General features: G+C 31.5%; 1 protein-coding gene across 4 annotated transcripts in view; it reads right to left on the bottom strand.

The window, feature by feature from the left end:
• The window catches only part of Akap200 (A kinase anchor protein 200), a 272,973-nt gene that overhangs the window by 219,454 nt on the left and 39,789 nt on the right, over positions 1–13,730 (bottom strand). The window lies entirely within an intron of this gene.

Raw genomic sequence — 13,730 nt, 5'->3', positions numbered from 1 at the left:
ATATTTGAATTGGGGATTCATGCGATTAATCTTAATAGCTTTAACAAATAATGAATAAATCCGACACATTAGTTTTCATTAGTTTACAAATTACAATGGTTTTAGCAAACCTCTTCTTTTGGTGGGTTTTAATCCAAGTAGAGGTTTAATTAGCATTATGAAATATCTACGTCAAGAAATTATTAGGTTCTTTGTATGCATGCTGTCATGTATTTTGATCACAGTTGATGTAAATGCGAAGTGCCAATGTAAACAACTGTGAAACAACCTAACCTAACTGATAAATTTTATGGTTATAACAATAATTAACAGTTTTTAATTTAGTATTAGAAGACTAAGAATATTTTATATATAAGACTATTAGAAATTTAGATAATGCTGCTCCGATGATACCCTAATCGCCGGTTTCAGTTTCAACCATAAGTGAAAGTCTGGATGACCAACAAAGTATAATGATAATGAATTGCAAAACTTACTAGACGAAAACCCTGCTCAAACTTTCAGACGGCTTAAAAGTTAGTGAAAATGACACCTCGGTCTGTTTCAACATCGCAGTTTTATTAATTGCCAGCAAAAATATATATTTTTGTGTGGTCTATTGCAACTGGTCATAAAAAGTAGATTTTATACAATAATCTTCGCAAAATATAATGTGTGAGTCCAGGACAACTGTGCCAGGACATACTGTGCATATGGTGGAATCAACAAGGTCTAGTGTACTACGAGCTACTAAAACTGAATTGAACTGTTACTTCAGATGTTTAGCGACGTCAATTGAACAAATTTAATGATGCATAGTTGAAAAAAAGTCCAACAATAACGAGTAACATGTCGCCAAAGAAAATTTAATTAATATATATTGTATTAATTTATTCTCAATAAATGTATTTGTAAAGTGAAAAAAAAAAACAAAACACAATATACTACTAGATAGTACAAGTACTTGGGAACAAATCATTAAATAACTTTGATACATGACATATTTCATTAGTTTACAAGTTGCAGTGGTTTTAGGTGGATAAAACAATGGACAATTGACATGGAGAAACTTCATTAGAATTATGACAATTCTGCACCAAGAAGATAAACTCTAATTGACTAATATAATGCATTTAAACGCAATTAAAATCACTTTTAAAAACACCAGAAAAAAATCAAAAATTAAAGGCAAGTTGCATGAGTTAACTGACACTATAAAGATATCAGGTAGTATGCAGTTCTTCAAGAAAATTTGAGCATATATATTTTCGATATATATTACATCGTAGAAACAACGGCGATTCCAACTGATTTGTGTAACTCTTCAAAGAATTAAATTTATTGCTTACCCCGACATGTAACATCTGAATCAAAAATACCACCAGCTGTGTAGACAGCCACCTGTAACTGTCATCCAAAGCTAACAAAGACAAATAGGTCTACAAAAAGGGCATCGAAAATATGGATAAGCTAATTAGAGAAGCTTAATTAGATCTAATACTTAAATCAATGTTTTTACTCATTTTTCTGGCAACATTTTATTTCCAAGATGATGATGCGACACCTGTGAAATGAAATGCGATAATATTCAGGCAAATAGCATGCGGCATCAAATAGAATAAATGATAAAATCGATATGAGCAAAATAAAATCAATGTCTAAATACAGATGATAGAGCAGTAGCAGTTTTAAAAGTAAATTTTACCGCATTTCGTTATAATTTGACTCGTAATTCGTCATTTTTACAGTTTAAATGGAATATGTTATTATTTATTATATTTTAGAGTACCTGCTTAACGTCGACTCTGAACCACGGCTCTCGGCATTAAGCCTACAGACTGACGAGTGACCAACTTGGTTACTGGCGTGACTGTGATCATTTGTCTTGTAGGATTTTGTACTTTTGGACAAACACGGTCAATAGCCAAAGTCTCCGATGCCTCCGCAGGGTTCGCACGCGCGACTACTGCAACAATAGAAGGACTATTCTGCCGCCTGCACCCAACAAGCCGGCCAAATATATTGTATATTATGCTACAAACTTCATGTTAAGACAAATTCTTCGCCTCTTATAATTATGTTATTATTAATGCCGACTCACGACCCATCTAGATTCAGATTCACAACACCAACATAAAAGCAACATTTGAAAATGAAAATTGTTCGACTATTTTTATTGTATTCCTTTTTGCGCTTTTACGGCTATAAAATATCTCGATTTCTACAATCGTGTAAGTGTTTTCCGGAGTATACACCTTCTTAACCTGATTGCTTTTGTAATATAAGGTAAAGGGATATTTTTCCATTTCTATAGATTATAAATATAAATACAACCTACAGATTACAAATGAAATATCCTACAAATGCGAACCTAATACGCTATTGATTCAATGTGATGGATACTTTATACAATTATGAATAAAACATTTGACTAACAAAGTTAATGTTACGGCATCCCGCTTGGTAATGTTCAACCCCACTGTCCCTCTAGATCTGTTTCCTAGCAATTCGAATTTATTTTAATAATCTATGAGTGATAGATAATATAAGATTCCCAAAAAGAAAGTTAATGTTTTTTATCTTACTGCGTGAACAAACGTTTCCGTATTAAGGGCCCTTTCTGAAGAGAGGGTGAAAAGAAAGAGGTTTATTTGTCGCTTAAAGTTTTCTTTTCACTCTTGAAAAAGACAAAAACAGAGTCTCGCTTATTTAAACCACAGAGAAATTAAAAAATGATTATTATTAAATTAAGAACCCTTCTTATTTACAATTCAAAACACAATCAGCAAATTTAATAACCAATTTAAGAACTTACCGTACCGTACTCAAACAGTTATATTAAATTAGATTTGTTCTGTTCCTAATTTAATTCTGCGGCTGTAACATAAAATCAAGGTATTTTTTTGTACTGTTTGAGGGCTCGGCACCGACTTCAAACTGATTTTTATTTAGTTATTACAAGGATTATTACATTACGTACCTATTTTATTTTAAAACGTTTTTTTTTTCGTGTCAAAAGTCTAAGTTATTGTAATCATATATAATAAGTATATGATTATTTTGTACTATTTAGGCAGTTCCTTATTTATTTACAAGTCGGTTCAATTTTTTTTTGTAAAAATATTTTATTGTTCCCTTTTTAGTGTTAGATATTTACTCAATAAATTACGCAGTTATTTTTATTAAGTAATAATGGATAGCCCAAGTAAAAGTACAGCCCGTATTAGGAAAAACAGGAAAAAAGTAACAATGATTGAAAATAAGGAATGTTTCACGCGTGGGTCCCGATACCCAGTCTAAGTTATTTGACAAATGTTCCAACCAAACCATAAAAAAGAGTTGCTGCTCTACTGAGAATCGATCCAGTGAGCTTAACTGTTACACCACAGAAACAGTTGCCTACCATGTTTCTACGACTTCTCGTATGATATGGTTAGTGTCTAAAAAGCAAACTGAATGACTTGTACACTGACCTACTTCCGATTGTTCGTCACATCAGTTGTTCAGCAATAACAATATCCTTCGATTCCACCCCCCCCCCCCTTCCTCACGCACTCGTTCGGATAAAAAAAGAATTTTGAAAATCGGCCCACAATTGACGGTAAAATCGGCAAACATACATTTAAAAAATATGTACAGCCGCACATAGAGCCTCCTCCTATATCGGAGTCGGTTAAAAAATAAATCGCTTTCTTAAGTTAAAAATTATATCTGATAAGGAAACTGAATACTAAACATATTTCTAAAAAAATGTCTGCTCAATTTTTAATATCGTTATCGAGTTATCGAGTTGCACCCGAGAAAACAAACGTTGCAGTTGAAGACGATAATACGACTTAGAAAGGCATACAGACGTTCCGATAAGAAAACAATTTAAAGAAGCAGTCGTTTATGTTGATTCATTTTTAATTTCCAGTCAAAACATGTGACTGGCGTCAGTAAACAAAACCATTGGCTTGAAATTTAGATAACAAATACTGAATCCTCTAACGGAAGCGGTTAGAGTTGTCAAATAACAAAAGATATGACGATATGATAATCCACATTCCTCTTATACATTTCATTTTTATTTTATTTGTTATTATAGCTCCTCCCATCTTTTCAATAGTACGCAAGAGCATACGAAATATGCAAATAAAATGAAAAAAAATTGCGCATAATACTGCTAAGGCATAATAACATATGTTAATCGAATCTCGATAAAATAAATAAGTTGAGGATAGGGGAGCAATGGTAACAAATCTTGCCCGTGAAATAATATAAATTTGTGATTGAAGTAACGAAAATATTGAACTTCTAAGACAACGAACTAATGTGTACAGAATTATATGAACAGCAATAGCGAGTAATAGATACAAACACTCTTGCATGAAAATGGTTGCCCACACATTGCAAGAATTGTGAAGGATACACTGTTGCAGCTCGTATAGAAGTTTTTAGTTTAAATCGATGGAATACTGCTTGGTAGGCACAGGGTTTCGAAATTCTGAAGAATTATAAAAAATGAAGTGAAAAAACCAACATTAATCTTTCAACATGGCATCACCATATTGTCAGAAAGATCAGAAACATTGTGGAAAACGATGGGAAACATTTTGAATAATCTATAGATGATGGACTAAAATAAGTGTTCATATTACGCAATATAGTATATTTTGTTACATTTTGGCCACATTGCTTCTGTATAAATAACATCACGCGTATATATTGCTGAGTTTATATGCCCAAGTTTTGTAGGTTATATTCTAGTGCATTATATGCTTTGAAGAAAACAAGCGGTCGGTCTCAGACGTTTAATATTTTACAAGCGAGAGTATCCACGATAATAAGAGTACAAAAAAAAACACGATAAAATATCATCGGCGAAGAAAGTTAGATAATAATGCTCTCATACACACAGTCAAAAAGGTTAGGTCTGGATTTGAGAAGCATCGGAATATTATCAAACAATTTTCCTGGCCAGCACAATCCCCAAACCTTCACATAATTGTATCGTTATGGGAAGTTCTAGAGCAGAGAGCGAGAAGTGGGTCTTTAAACCAATCAAGCAATTGGCGGATCTTTAGGTACAAGAACGTGTTGATATTATTTATCCATACCCATGATCAGAATACATGCTAGCAAGATTAACTCAGCACGCATTTACATTTTTTACATTTGAATCTTTTCTATATATGCCTCTAGTATATCTCTCAAGCGAATAAGTTATATGGTAATAACTATAAAGAAGAATTTCAAAATTTCAAAATGTTCGGTAAAGTTCAAATGAAACTAAGATCCGTAGCAAAATATATTAACATATTACCACAATAAATATACTAACATAATACATTTAAATATATTTAAAATTCGCAAACATTTGCAAATATATATATTATTGATTTTATTATAAAAAAGAACCATTCTTATGAAAAATAACTACATTTTAAATAGAACAATGTAAAGAGTTTGATATAATTGATTTGAGTTATTCCCAATAGTAAATCGAGATATGTGAATTACCTAAGAACTAAGTATTATATCTTATGTTTATTAATTTAATAACCACATTGTATAGGCAAACCTATTTATATCTGTACTTAACCCTATTTCTACTTCGGAACAAAAGCATTATAACATAATAAATATTATATATTACATCAGATGGAATAAGTTATAAATCCTAACCCATTGATTGTCATTGATTAATGAAACATTTTGTGCATTATTTAATACTATTAAGTAAACAAATTGCTAATCGGCTTGGTACCTCCTATTCAGGTAATAGTCGTGAGTTCGAATACCGCTCAGAGCATGAATGGTTTTAACATAGCTACTAATAGTAAAGTTCATTTTTTAACCGACTTCGACAAAGGTGGAGGTTCTATGTTCGATCGTATATTTATATTTTTAATGTTCGGCGGTTTCTCCATCAATTGTGGGCCGATTTTCAAAATTCTTTTTTTAATCGGAAGAGAGCACTTCCGAGCTGGTCCCATTGGAACCAAATCAGAATCTGATGGGGGAAGGGGAGAAATTGAGAGAAACACTCAAATTTCCAAGGGACGTACAAAGTTTTCACATATTTCTTATCTATAATAATCAAATATTTGTGTATAACGTTATTGCTGAGCTGATGTGACGGAAAATCGGAAGTCGTTCAGTGCAAAAGTCAGCATATATGATGTCGTAGAAATATTGTACACAACTGCTTCTACCGTGTAATGGTTAAAACGTTTAGCTTCCAAAAAGAGGTCGCGGGTTCGATTCCCGGCGGGGACAACAATAACTTTTTGTTATTTAGTTAGAACATTTGTCAAATCACCTAGACTAGGTAGAGGACCCGGGTGCCTGAAGCGCTCCTTAATTTCAATCATTGTTTCTTCATCCCTATTTTTCCCCATACGGGCTGTACCTTTACTTAGCCTACCCATTGTAATATTAGATAAAATAAATGAAAACAATAGTTTCGTGAGTAAATATCTAACCCTAAAAAGAGAAAAATAAAATATTTTTAACAAAAACACAAAAACAAAATTGAACCGACTTTACAACATTACAACCATTATTATGTACAAATTTTATTTTATAATTTGATTATTTTTTAATTTTAATGAGTTCCTTATTTATTATTTGAAGTCAGGTCATTGAGTTTTTTGTTTAAAATATTTTTATTATAGTTGTATTGCGATGCACATAAATATCGTAACAAATCTGGCCCGGGAGTTTATTTGCTGACCACCGTTTGCAAAGATAAATTTTTGCGCACTAAGAATCCATCCAACGCCATACATTTCTGTCGCGTTCGGCAGTCGAACACATCGTTTTATTGTGCCAAAAGTTCAAGCATCCAATTTAGTTTGCAGAACAAACGAGGAACGTTCTTTGTTTAGTAAAGAGACATTTACTACATTTGCGGTTTTAACAGGAAATTCACAATTTTTCGGTTTTGTTTACGTTCCGACATGCCGTTAACAGTCTTCGTCGGTTAGTCGAATGCAACTATTTAGCTAAAAAATGCCAGTGACACACGTACATATAGTTTGATTTATAATATAGATAACGTAATTCTTTTAATTACATTATTAGCGAATAATTATTTTGTTAATTTTATATACTCGAGATATTACTCGTTCTTGTGTTAAATATAAAATAAACATATATAAAATCCCAATAAAAAAAAATTGTTGAGTCTCCTCGTGTTGAGAATTGGACACATAAACCGTGGAAGGAATAAACAACAAAAACTGGTTAAGTTAAATTAAAAATAAATATTTTAAACCAAAGGCCAAATTTTTCAAGAATTCAATAAAAATTTTACAATTGTGAGGAAAAAGAGATTTTCTAGGTAGTTAGGCTGTTGCAAATTGATTTTTATCTTCTAAATGGCTAACACGTTGTGGTAAGTTAGCAAAATATGAGGGCAGAAGCTCCCAACAATTCGCGAAGAGGTAATTGAAATCAAAAACATTTAAACTTATTTAACAAATAAAAAACAGTATTTAGATTATGCTAAAAATATTCAATATTAATGGGTTAAGCTAAATAGTATTATAGAAATTCTCTTCCATAAAAAAGGAAAAAGAATGGCCATATCGCTACCGTACATACAGCGCATATAGACTGAAAATCAATTTAGGGAAAATTGGATGTAGAAAAGTTTGATTTTGGGAGCTACATGATTTGACCGCAAAAAATTTTACACATAAAACTTCTATATGAGAAACACTGAAAAAACGAGTCAAAATTTATAAAAATCCAATTTTATAAAGTTTAATAACTATAGATAAAAAACGGATTATATAGGAAAATATATCAAAATATATTTACCATTATAAATGAACGACCACAAAAATTTAAGAAGAAATTAAAGAATAATAAAAAAAGTTAAGGTGTTCTAGTCTGGAGGAATGCATTTTAGATTTTTTTAAGTGCAATAAAAAAACAAACCAAATTTTACTATCTATTTTTGATTATTATTTATTAATGTTTAAAGAAAACGTAAAATAAAGAAGGGAAAAATTAAAAATTCAAGAAATTGACACGATTGCAATCTTCGTAGTAATCTAAATATACAAAGTGCTGCTATCCTACAAAGTAAAAAAAGTCAAATTTTGTTATAGCTTTACTTTGGTAAGATAGACAATCAATAATATTTCGTAAAGATAGATACACTATAATTAATGTTGCACAACAAAGAAATTAGGTTTCGACCAAAAACACTGATTTTGACAAGATAGAGCAACATATCAGATCTCCAGCGACTCCGCAACAGCAGTTCATGAGACTTTTGGTGTCAAGAGCCTAGATATCAGATATTTTTCGAGAATATATTGACACTAAAGTTTATATCTCTAAACTATTAAAAATAACAACCAAATCTTTATAGAATAGTTTAGAGTACAATAAATAGTTCCAGATTTACGAAAGCAACTTTTGTAAGCCTATTTAAAACATTAAAAAAATTTTAGGCCATTATATTTAATATAAAATTCGACCGGCTAGGTTAGTGCAGTGGTAAAAGTGACAGGACACTCCACCTACTGTTGTGATAGTCGCGGGTTCGAATCCTAATGGGATGGTCGTAAAATTTATGTTTGTGATTGCTCAATATTTGTGACTATCCTAAGCAAAAGTGCAAAATCCGACAAAGAAAACGATCTCAGTCACGCCAGTAACCAGTACTAAAGTTGGTCACTCGCCAGTCGGTAGGCTTAATGCCTATATATATATATATATATATATATATATATATATATATATATATATATATATATATATAAAATACGCATAGCAGTAAAAAATATGAAGATTGTTATTTCTATATGGGTTTAAAAACAGAAACAAAATAATAATAATAGAACGTAAACTTAACAAATACAACTTGGTTTCTTTAGCCTGTTTAAAAACCTATCCGAACAATATTTTTATTAACAATGGATTAAAACTGAGTTAGCCATGCTTCCGACCGGATGTATATTCAATGAACAGAAACAAAACATCGAGATGAGGAAGCAAAATTTCGGCATAGTTACTAAAATTGATTGATTGATGACCTTGACATCACATAAATATTGCATGAAAATATTTGAACAAAAAAGACAACAATAATTTATTATTCTTCAAATAAATTCCATTCAAAATATAATTTTTATGATGGTTAAAAGATACAGAAAAAAATTAATTCTGCCTTATATTTCTAGAATTTTATTAGCGAAACGTAAAGCTACAAAAAGTATTTTATCTTGTAGCTGATTATACTTGGTTTTCTAACCAAACTTGATTCAAATTGATCATTTGTTGATTGTAATGAACCGTATTCATTCATTTGATTTGGAAAAATTCATCCTCGTCTCTTATATCACAATGGCCACCTATAAATAACGGTCTTGCATAAAAACAATGTCACCATAAGTTTCTACAAGTATCTTGTTTTAACTAATATTTACCTTTTGATCGAAAATTAAAGAATCGAAGACTCTAAATCGTTCTAACAAAAATCTAGATATAAACTAAATTTACTGTGAAATTATTCGTAAAGGCAAACCAAATATCGATATTTTATTCTTGATATATTTATAATTCATAACTAATTCGAAATGTATAAAAAATAATTAATTCAATTTTTAATTGAAATGAATTTTTAAATTTTAATTTAATTTAAATGCTTGATTTATAGAGCACTAATAATATCGTCGCGTTTTCGTGGTGATTCTATAAAATTTACTAATTTATATAAGGTGGTCAAAAACAATGTTGAAAAGTAATCAGACAATAATTATGATATTTACTGCTAACAAGAAATTAAAAGAAAACAAATTAAAGAAAAATGGGAAGTATTTTTTTTATATATTTTAAAGTCTCCTTTTACCAACTATGGGTTTATCTGGACTGGGCCTAAAGTTTAATGTGGGCTCCGAACCACGGTCCTTAGCATTAAGCCTACCGACTGGCGAGTGACCAACTTTACAAATCATCCCAGAAGACATCCGGTCTTACCCAGCCTGGTTACTGGCATGACTGGGATCATTTTCCTTGTCGGATTTTACACTCTTGTCTAGAACATTCACAAATATTAAACAATTACAAACATAAATTTACGACCATGCCCCAGCAGGATTCGAACCCGCGGCTATCGCAACAGTAGGAGGATCGTCCCATCGCCTTTACCACTGCGCCACCAAGCCGGGGGGAATTATTTTTGTGCTCAAGGAAGTCCTGTACTTAAAATTTGTTTATAGCTTTAAATTGACCAGTTTTTTTGCTTTTAAATCTTTACTTCAACTTGAACAATAAAATATGTTGATTATTAATTATTCTCTAAACTCAATGTTTTCAATTTATCTGCTTTATGTTTATATTATCGTTTAAAAAGATTTAGCTTCGACTTCTGAATTAACTAATTGTAATTTTGATATCATTAACAGCCCTTCGTAACAATTGATACTTAAGACCTTACGATAAGTCGATTCCACTATTCAACACAAAATTTTAATGTTTCCTTTACTTCATGAGTTAATCCTTATTAACGTTGGATAAAATAAAACATACCAAAAAAAAATACAAATAACAGAAGTTGGCAAAGTTTATAGAAAGAATTTCGTTTTTATACAAAAAATAGCGAAAAAAAAACAAATACGAATGATTTACGAGCACTACTCAACTAACTGCAAACCCACATTAATTTGTGTGAAATGTAGGTATCCACTACACCGGAAACTGCACAAAGGATTGAAACTCACTTCCTAAACTCGGTGTAACTGCGGCGAGTCCCACACCGCCAACTTGATGGGCTGCAAAACTAAATCAACAAAGATAGTAGAAGCTAGCCGCCCTATACCTCTTCTTGTACCCGTTCAGGAGACCCAGGACAACTAAACTAACAACAACACAACTTGGCCTGAGTTCTCCAATCCAATCCAATCCCAAGGCCCAGAAACGGTGATTATTGCCCCTAAACAATTGAAATAATCAGTAGAGAGCATTTTGAAAGCGCTAAAATCTAAATCCCCCAATAATAGTAGTCAAAAGATCCCTAAAAGACGGAATGCCTCATTTAGTTTACGCTTGATAACTTGAACTACTTCAAGTATTCCAATCCAAAAAAGTCCGCGCGTTACTCAATGCCCCATGGTTTATGAGGACCGTCAATCACACCTCAAATCAGGCATCCCGTTTGTGAAGAATTCCATAAACATGCTCAGTGTAAGGTTCTCCATAGGCACCTTAGAATACGACAACTTGATTAAATCCCTATCCATCCACAAACCTCGGTAGTAAACGAACTACGACAATCCCAGTCGTAACCCAGGGTCTCTATCGCCCGCGAAACAATTATACGCCGAACCCGAACTGAAATAAGCAGAAGACCATTTTCTGGTTATAGCTGGACAACTTGGTAAAAGAAGATTCACGCGGATTCATATCAATTCAATGATCACCGGCGAATATTATTCAGAACTATTGAGCAGTTTTGATATTGATTAGAATTAAAAACAACCATATTTGTGAAAGAAAAAATTGCGATCCATCAAAATAATAAACGAATGCACATGTAACCCTTGCAAACATCGATAAATTGGACTATGAACCGCTACTCCCTCCAACGTATTCTTCGGATTTAGTCCCCTATTTCCTGTTTCAAAACCTAAAAAAATGGCTGGATACTAAGATATTTATTTAGAAATATATACAAACCTATTATTTGGAAGAAATAAAAAGATTGTAAAAAAGCTGGGCCAAATCAGTTAAAGGAAGATTATGTTAGGCCGAAAAAATATCTTTCATTTAAAAAGTCACTAATTTTTTAAAGGATGTTTGTATAAGAAGCTGACAGACATAACCACAAATAAGATGAAATTTGGTTTTGGATAAATTATTTGATTTTATATTTAAGTGTAAGGATGGTTTTTTTTGGATAAAAATGTTTTAATGGTGGATAGTTTAGTGAAGATTTGATTTTTAGAACGATGGGAATAGGGGTACACACTGTAACGTAATCGAAACCCCATAATTTTGATAATTAGAAGTTTAAAATTCCCAACTAAGCACCACTCAAGAGTTAAACGACGACCATTACCGTTGGATTTTGGACCAGTTCTCCAAAAACGTGCTAAGAAAGTTAATTGTATCCGTATGTATTATTGTCGGACCGAACGAAATTGCCGAAGACGGTTTCACCTCAAGACAATAAGCCGCGCTCAATTTACCAACTTTACGAGCTTCTTTATTATCTTTAATATTTAAAAGTTCATTTCGAAAGTTGTCTTATAAGGGGGACCAGAATATTTAAATAGGTTGTTAAAATCCCGAAATGCAGTTAAGGACGATGGACATAAAAGTATGCAAATACTGCCTGCAGTGTATAAAGATACTGCGGTAAATAAAAGTTGCGAACGAGTTTACGTTTTTTCGAGCAGAAACTCTCTCTCGCACTGGTTACATCAGAAAATCATTAAATTTAAACCACTTAAACTGCGGAAACAAAAATAAATTTTATACATTCCGAGTATGAAACATACGGAATAATAAAGAAAAAATTCGTTAAAGGCAACTAAGAATACTGAATAATGGTACATAACTAATTATACGCATATTATTAAATATATATAATTATAATTAACACTTTCAAAATAGTAATGAGCGAATACAGTAAATGTGATATTACAGTGCCAGTGTCAATCTATAAGATTACATTAGCTATTTTGAATACAAGAAATTTTTTCATGATATTAATGGCATGAACCAACGTTCAACCCTTATTTTTATAACTTACTAAAAAGGAAAGTTGAAAGTCATCTTATACTTATTGAAACTTTTATAGAAACGGGTTTTTAATCTTCTTTGGCTTTTTTTCAATTTGTAAATACCAGCTCAGTATATTTTTGTAGCAATTTCTGGGTAGAATATATATAAACAAGTATTTGTTATAAAAATTAATGGTTATAAAATTCAAAAATCGTATATTTCCAGTATACAATTTTTTTCAAAAAATTGTTGCTAAAACTGATTTTTCATACCACATTCGATTTATACCACATAACCTGTCTCGGCATTATACACTACGATAATAAGTGCTTAGATATATTTTGATCAGCGCTATCTATTAAAGTGTCAATGTAAATAACAGTTTTTTATTTAGCATTATTCAGCTACTCATTGTATATAGATGCTAATTATTGAATTACTTCCATTACATTTATCACTTTTGTTATATGATATGAAAAAATTAGAAATAGTGATTTTGATGACACTGACTGAGAATGGCCCGAAAAAAATTTCGAAGACAATGAATTGCAGGACATATTGAGCAGGTTGGTAGTTAATAAATCAACTATTTACTGATGTTTACGTGCAATAAGAAATATCTAAATAGCATCGAAGTAAAGGGCCATAAAGAAAGAATCATAAAATGTTACTGTTTTTTTATTTATTAATTTATTTTATATTTATTTCTTAAGTTTAATACTGAACAAGTTATGGTCTGCGTACAGCATCAAGACGAATTGAAAGAACTAGCCATCGGAGACTCTAAGCCCTTGTTTGGTTTTTACATCTTTGTTGACATTTCAGCATTACACACAATTTCCTACAAGATATTGTAGTCTTTCCAAGCATTGTACATTACACTCACTGTTGATAAATAATGCTTATACTTAACCAATTGGTTAGTTATGGACCAGATTGACATCCTTCAGGAAACATTTTCGTAGGCTTGATATAATTTCGAGATTCCTACTGTTTACTGAATCTGTGTGATGAACATTTATGTG

Source organism: Rhynchophorus ferrugineus, unplaced genomic scaffold, assembly GCF_030347505.1.
Source record: "Rhynchophorus ferrugineus isolate W39M unplaced genomic scaffold, kcgeb_rfMv2 rfM2, whole genome shotgun sequence".
Classification (NCBI taxonomy): Eukaryota; Metazoa; Arthropoda; class Insecta; order Coleoptera; family Curculionidae; genus Rhynchophorus; species Rhynchophorus ferrugineus.
The sequence above is the reverse complement of the archived record's forward strand: the minus strand, read 5'-3'. Positions and strand labels throughout refer to the sequence as shown.